At 35.2% G+C, this 6833-nt stretch overlaps 1 long non-coding RNA gene across 1 annotated transcript in view; it reads right to left on the bottom strand.

The window, feature by feature from the left end:
- The window catches only part of LOC128248664 (uncharacterized), a 64197-nt gene that overhangs the window by 3831 nt on the left and 53533 nt on the right, over positions 1–6833 (bottom strand). The window lies entirely within an intron of this gene.

Here is a 6833-nt window from a genome sequence, read left to right as displayed (position 1 = left end):
TATATATATATATATATATATATATATATATATTTACATCTGTATATGTATATATACATATGCATCTATATATTCATACATGTATTATATATATACATGTATGCATGTGTGCATGTATAAATATATATACGTTTCCTGCATTAACAGAACACCAGCCATTAACAGTTTACTCAATAGCCAAATTATCAATGAAATGCACAAATGAGAGGTTATTGTTATCAATGTCTTAGAAGCGCATTTGTTGACAGTTAAGATATATTAGCAATAAACTGTGATGAGAGGTGTGGGAAGAGATAGAGAAATAGACGCCGAGAGAAAGAAAGTGAGAGTGAGAGAGAAAGAGAGAGGGTGAGAGAGAGAGAGAGGGAGAGAGAGAAAGGAAGTATCAAATGGGGAAATAGGATTAATGTGTATATGGAAACGGTTCAAAGATTAAACATTTCAATCGAAAACGGCGGTTCTTTAGAAGTGTATTTTATTGCTTATCTGGAATATTACAGATTGAACCAGCATTATTAATGGCGTAGAATACAAAAAAAAAAAAAAAATGAAAAACCCAGCAAACAACAAAAAAATATAATCCAGTTTTGTCAGATATTTCTTATTTTAGTTTGATTACACAACTTTGTGCATCGTAAGGTACTCCTATTTTTTTTTCTAAAACATTAAAGCAAACCCTCGAAATAACGGCTCTGCAAAAATGGCATTCACAATAACGGTTTCCACAATAACGGAAACTTGAAGCGTGTAGTACTATACTGAAAATAAGTAATCATTCATCGCAGAAAACAGCTGGCCAACGAGATAGCTTGTTTCTTCTGTTGCTTCTGTCATTTCGAAAAGGCTTAGATTCTGCGGAGGTCGACTTTGCCTTTCATACTTTCGGAGTCGTTGAAATAACTACTAGATATGCAATGGGGTCGAATTATTCGACTTACCTCGCCTATCAAAATTTTCAGGCCTTGTGTGTATAGTAGAATAAACTTTTATTCAAATTACTGTACTTACTTACTAGTCAGAAAATTGCCTCAATTTGTGAAAGGAGGAATTATTCATATTTTACGCTAATATAGTCAGACTAGTGTCACCATCTATGTTTTTATATTCACTGCAGTTTGGCCGTTGTACCCTTTAGCCGGTAACATAGTTTACGGAAATATTCTCGTAACTCGGAACGGGAATATTTTTTATCCTAACGGGTAGATTTGACCAGAGTATATATATATATATATATATATATATATATATATATACATACATATATATATATATGTAAATGATAAGGCAAATCCAGGAAGACTCATGTTGTTCTGCGTTGCGTTGCCAAGGCTTTATTATTTGGCAAAAATTATACCAAACGTACACCGAAATTGCTTGGTGAGTAGAGTATAAAACGCTTCGGACAGGGTAGATCTTTACCGTGAGAAAGGACTCATTTCGAAACGATGAATACATCACAGCAATTTCACTGTAGCTTTCGTCCCCTCTCTCTTGTCTTTCTGTATGTATGTATGTCTACCTATATTAGCATAACTACTACGTTAACGTACTAACTCAACTCCAGTTAGTGTGTCTGTCGTTTTGGTCAAGCAACCAATCAGTCTCCATATTAGTACATCAAATGGAACAAATTATATCACCCTTACATCAATTGATTTCAAGCTAATTATAATATCACATTCAACTGACTGCCATCTTCGTGCAATCAATTCAGTTCGTGGCGTTACCTACAATATTTATACAGAAACGACCTTATGTAAGTGAGCAGCCAAATAATTTTTCTGTATTCTATGTTGAAACGGCTCTGATGAAACCACTGCTGGTGCTATTGTGTAATATATTACATGATATGCATGACAAATCTTCGTTATCACCTATCACTATAGACATGATGCATGATTGCCGTCTCAAATTGTTGAGACAGTGTTAAACCATGGAATACAAGTTATACCTTAAACTCCACTCTTCTTTATTTTACGAACACACACACACACACACACACACACACACACACTGCTTGACTGGTTCAGAAACTGAACTAAACTACTTCACTTAATTGTTGATAGAAAATCAATGCTTGTATTCAGTTATAGTTTAGCCAGTGGGTTTGCAAATTCGCTTTCTGGGTTACTTAATCTACATGCACTTTGGTTCAGTATACACTGAATAGCTGAATGGGTAAGAAGTTCCTTTTGCAGCCACGAAGTTCCAGGTTCAATCCTGCGGCGTAGCATCTTGGGCAAATGCCTTTCACTGTATCCTTGGCTAGACTTATATCTTGTAAGTGAAACTGGATGAACAGAAAGTATATAGATGCCCGTCTAGTAGATCGTACATGTAATTTAAAAGATACAGCATTGTACCACAGTTGAACATGTTGATTCTCTCCGAGAATTACGTTAGAGGTAGACGTGTCTGTGAAATGGTCTGTCATTTATACGCTAATCCAGGATTAATATAGTTGATCGAACAACTAATCTTCGTTATCGAACGAGGAAGATCCACTTGATACTGCTACTCTAGTTGAATAACAACAGGAAAATATCAAGTAGAAAATATACCTGGTATGGACAACAGAACAGCAACAATCTAACGCATGGTTTTGATAATAAATACTTCGGTTCGAGATTCTGAAAAGATTATTGAACAGGACAGGCAACTGAAGGAGGCCGGATGGAATAACAGCCGAAATGATGTTTCTATAACATGCATGAAGAAAAACATCAGTCCGAATTTATCCGTTTAGAATGCTGGTTTCAAATTTTGGCACAAGAACAGCAAGTTCAGGGGAGGGGGTAATTCGATTACATCGACCCAGTATTCAACTGGTACTTAATTTATCAACTCCGAAAGGATGAAAAGCAAAGTCGACCTCGGTGGAATTTAAACTCAAAATGTGAAGATGTACGAAATGCTGGTATCACTTTATAAAATTGAACAGTATTATCTTTCAAGTCAAGCGAGTGGACAAATGTTTGAACCAACTGCGAAATGACGAGCTTTTGTTCCTGTTGTTTGGCCTAATGCAACCTTTCTCAAAATAAATCTGCGATCAAAGGTTTTCCAGCTATTGATTATGCAATCTATAACTATTTGATTTCAATGTCTTTTTTTAATTTTCAAGACGATAGGGTGTGATTTGAAAAAGAAAAAAAAATGGTTACTATTTCTAGCTTGCGGGCAAATTGCATCCAGGTCACCTTGTTGGCTTGTGAATAACAATTTGCATTACAACGTAAATTCTCTTTTGGTTTCACTTTCATAAACAGTATTTCAAACTAAAGTACAGCCAATACACTGACCGTGCCTGGAATGCTTCCAGAATTCTAAGCCATACAAACCATAAATTACAACAATTAGCAACTAATGAAAACAATGGTGAATTAGTAGAGTCGTTTGAGCGTCGGACTGCCGACACTTTGCAATATTTATTTCGGCTTTTTGCGCTTTGATTTCAAAACCTGACGTAATCAAATTTGACATTTCTCCTTCTGGTATTGACTTATAGAGCACCAGTCCAGGGAGGTGAAATGGTGGAATCGGTAGAGCCTCGAGGTAGAATGCCTTAGGGAATTTGTTCCAGCTCTTTGTGTCCTGAGTTCAAACAATGCCAAAGATTACTTGGGGTGGACAACCTGTCACCCGGTTTAACACCCTTCTGTGACCTTTTGAGTATCTTTAGCGGACGCTATATCAGGAGAATACAATGGCTGTGGCAGAACTTTCCAGCCGACGTAAGAGCCAACGCTGTCGTGTCGCGCTGTGTTTCCGGTTGGGTTGCTTGAAGCTTACCCATCAAGTGAAAGTGGCAGGCAACAGTGTCATGAGAGCATCCTAAATTCTGGATCAATTTCTTAGTGGACTGGCGCGTATCTCCATGGTTATTTCTTTTTAAATATTTTTTGGTTAATTCAAATTAGAAAGAAACGAACAAATTTATCAGTCAACGTAATATCTACACACGCACGGCTGTGTGGTAAGTAGGTTGCTACCAACCACATGGTTCCGGGTTCAGTCCCACTGCGTGGCACCTTGGGCAAGTGTCTTCTACTATAGCCTCGGGCCGACCAAAGCCTTGTGAGTGGATTTGGTAGACGGGAACTGAAAGAAGCCCGTCGTATATATGTATATATACATATATGTATGTATGTATGTATGTATGTATGTGTGTGTATATGTTTGTGTGTGTATATGTTTGTGTGTCTGTGCTTGTCCCCCTAGCATTGCTTGACAACCGATGCTGGTGTGTTTACGTCCCCGTAACTTAGCGGTTCGGCAAAAGAGACCGATAGAATAAGTACTAGGCTTACAAAGAATAAGTCTTGGGTCGGTTTACTGGACTAAAAGCGGTGCTCCAGCATGGCCACACTCAAGTGACTGAAACAAGTAAGAGAGTAAAAATGCCCGTTGGGTATTGAACTCAGAACGCAAAAGACGAAATAAATGCTGCAAGGCGCTGGCAGTCCGACGCTCTAACGACTCTGCCGATTCACCATTACTTTAATTAGCTGCTAATTGTTGCAATTTATGGGTCTTTTGTCTTAGAATTCTGGAAGCATTGCCGGTACGGTCAATATAGTGGCTGTATAAGTTAGAATCGGAGTCTAAGTTTGAGTATTTTGAGCACTATTAAGTGTCTTCTATACTGAGAATCTCTGGATTTCATCTTTTGACTATATATATATATATATATTTATTCGCACCCTAACATCAGACTATTTTATATAGTCAATAGACGGTGACGGCTTATAATTGTGTCTACAATATACGCACGCACACATACATACATACATGCAGACACATGCATGCAGACACACACACACACACACACACATATAACTCTTCATTCAATTACAACGTGTCTCATAGTACACTGATATTGTTCCTAAAGAAAAAATTACGAACATTAATGAGTGGTAGCTGTCAACTCTTAGTTTTCAATGGTTAGACATTAATTGAATATGAACCAATAACACACTTAGATGACCCTGAGATTGGCTTCATTATATTTGCTTTCACCGGGTTCAGTTGTATAGAAATTACTTCATAAGAAAGCCATAAAGCACATGTTTCCATTAAAATTTATCCTTAACTTTCATGTTGGACTGAATTATAAAATAAAATGTGACCGTTATGAAGATTAAAGATCAATTTCAATCAATTTTATGCATTAAGTTTATTAGCTTAATTTCTAATTTATATTAAACAATACCCGGTAGCTCTTCCGGTAATGCTATAAGCATTATTGAATAACGAATAATATTTATAAACTATAATTGTTATATATAATGAAGGTGGTTTCGCTAGATAAAATACTTAACGACATTTGTTGCCGCTTTTTACGCCACTCTTTACGTTCAAATTTAGCCGAGGTCGTGAATGCTTTTCATTTTTTTGAGATCGATTAAATAAGTAGCATTGGAGTCAGTGTATTCGACTGCCCACCCCCTCGTGAAAATTGTTGACCTTGTGTTAAAATTAGAAATAATTCTGAAGGTGATTAATTGGCTGAACGATCAAACCATGAAATAGATACGTTGCTGTATTTGTGGTAACTCTTGGTGTTCTGGGTTCAAATTCATCCGAGGACAATCTCATGTTTTCATCCTTCCTGGGTAGATAAAAAAATCATCTCTGTCAGAGTCTTTTCTGTTATGACAAGGATGTGAGGGAACTATTCTTAGACTCTTTTCTCCAAGAAAACCGCTTCTACTCTCGCAGGGTAGGAATTAGATTGCAAAGTAAGGTGCATGATGATGATAAAACAGACAAAAGAAAATCAAACAAATATGAGAGTTCTTACTAGGGGAATTAATTTTCTTGATATAATATTAATCGTTAAGCTCCGTATATATTGTAACAAATTTTTAAAATTAAATCAAAAATATAATAACCAAGTAATTATACAAAAGGGAATTAACGTAAGATTATAATAATCTTTTACCAGTGTTATTTGTAATTAGGTTGATCAATAAAATGAAATATAAACATTTATAAAATACGGAAAAAATTAAGAAAGTGCGTAACAATTCATTGTAAGAAGAGAAATATATGAAGAGTGTGCATCCGAATTGAAATAACTCTCGGCTGTTTCATTTTTAATTATTTTGTATTAAGTATATATTTAGTTTCATGTCTGATAGAAATAGAATGGCGCTTTTCTTTTTAGTTTGCTTCATTGCATATGGAAGTAGGAAAAAGAGAAAGTACTCATGTATTTGGACTTAACTAAACGGTACATTCTTAAATTAATCCGATTTTACTTGAGAACAGCGAAAAATAGAGAATTAAGTAAATAAAATGACAGAATAGATTCCCTTGAATAGTTACTTCTTTTACACGTTTTGATTGACATCACATCAACACAAGTTGTTCTCATAAAGTAGATAAAGGTTTTCCAAAGAGAGAGAGAGAAAGAGAAGGGGGGAAAAAGAAGAAATAAATAGATACTGATAGTCAGTGACCTTTTGTAATTATAATCTGTTAGAATTTGATAAAGATAAATGATAAGATAAAATCGATTGGTTTTAGTGGGTTAAAACTTCTAGAAAATATTTTGACGATGGAAAGTGAACTACGATAATTATCTCAGAGAGTGAAAAAAGAAAAAAAAAAAGAAAAAGAGAAAAGAAAAATGAAGAAAAAGAAAAGAAAAGAAAAGAAAAAAATGAAAAATAAAATAATGAAGCAAAGATTGTTCAGAATAAATCGAATCACTATAAATAATATTGATTCTGCTTAGCAAGAAGAAAATTGGCGACTAAACATACTGCAATCACTTTGGAGCATGAAAATAACGAAAGCTGATTAAAAAGAAACGATTTCTTTAACTA

This window comes from Octopus bimaculoides, chromosome 9 (assembly GCF_001194135.2).
Source record: "Octopus bimaculoides isolate UCB-OBI-ISO-001 chromosome 9, ASM119413v2, whole genome shotgun sequence".
Lineage (NCBI taxonomy): Eukaryota > Metazoa > Mollusca > Cephalopoda > Octopoda > Octopodidae > Octopus > Octopus bimaculoides.
Note: the sequence above shows the minus strand (reverse complement) of the source record. Positions and strands in the feature narration are given on the sequence as shown.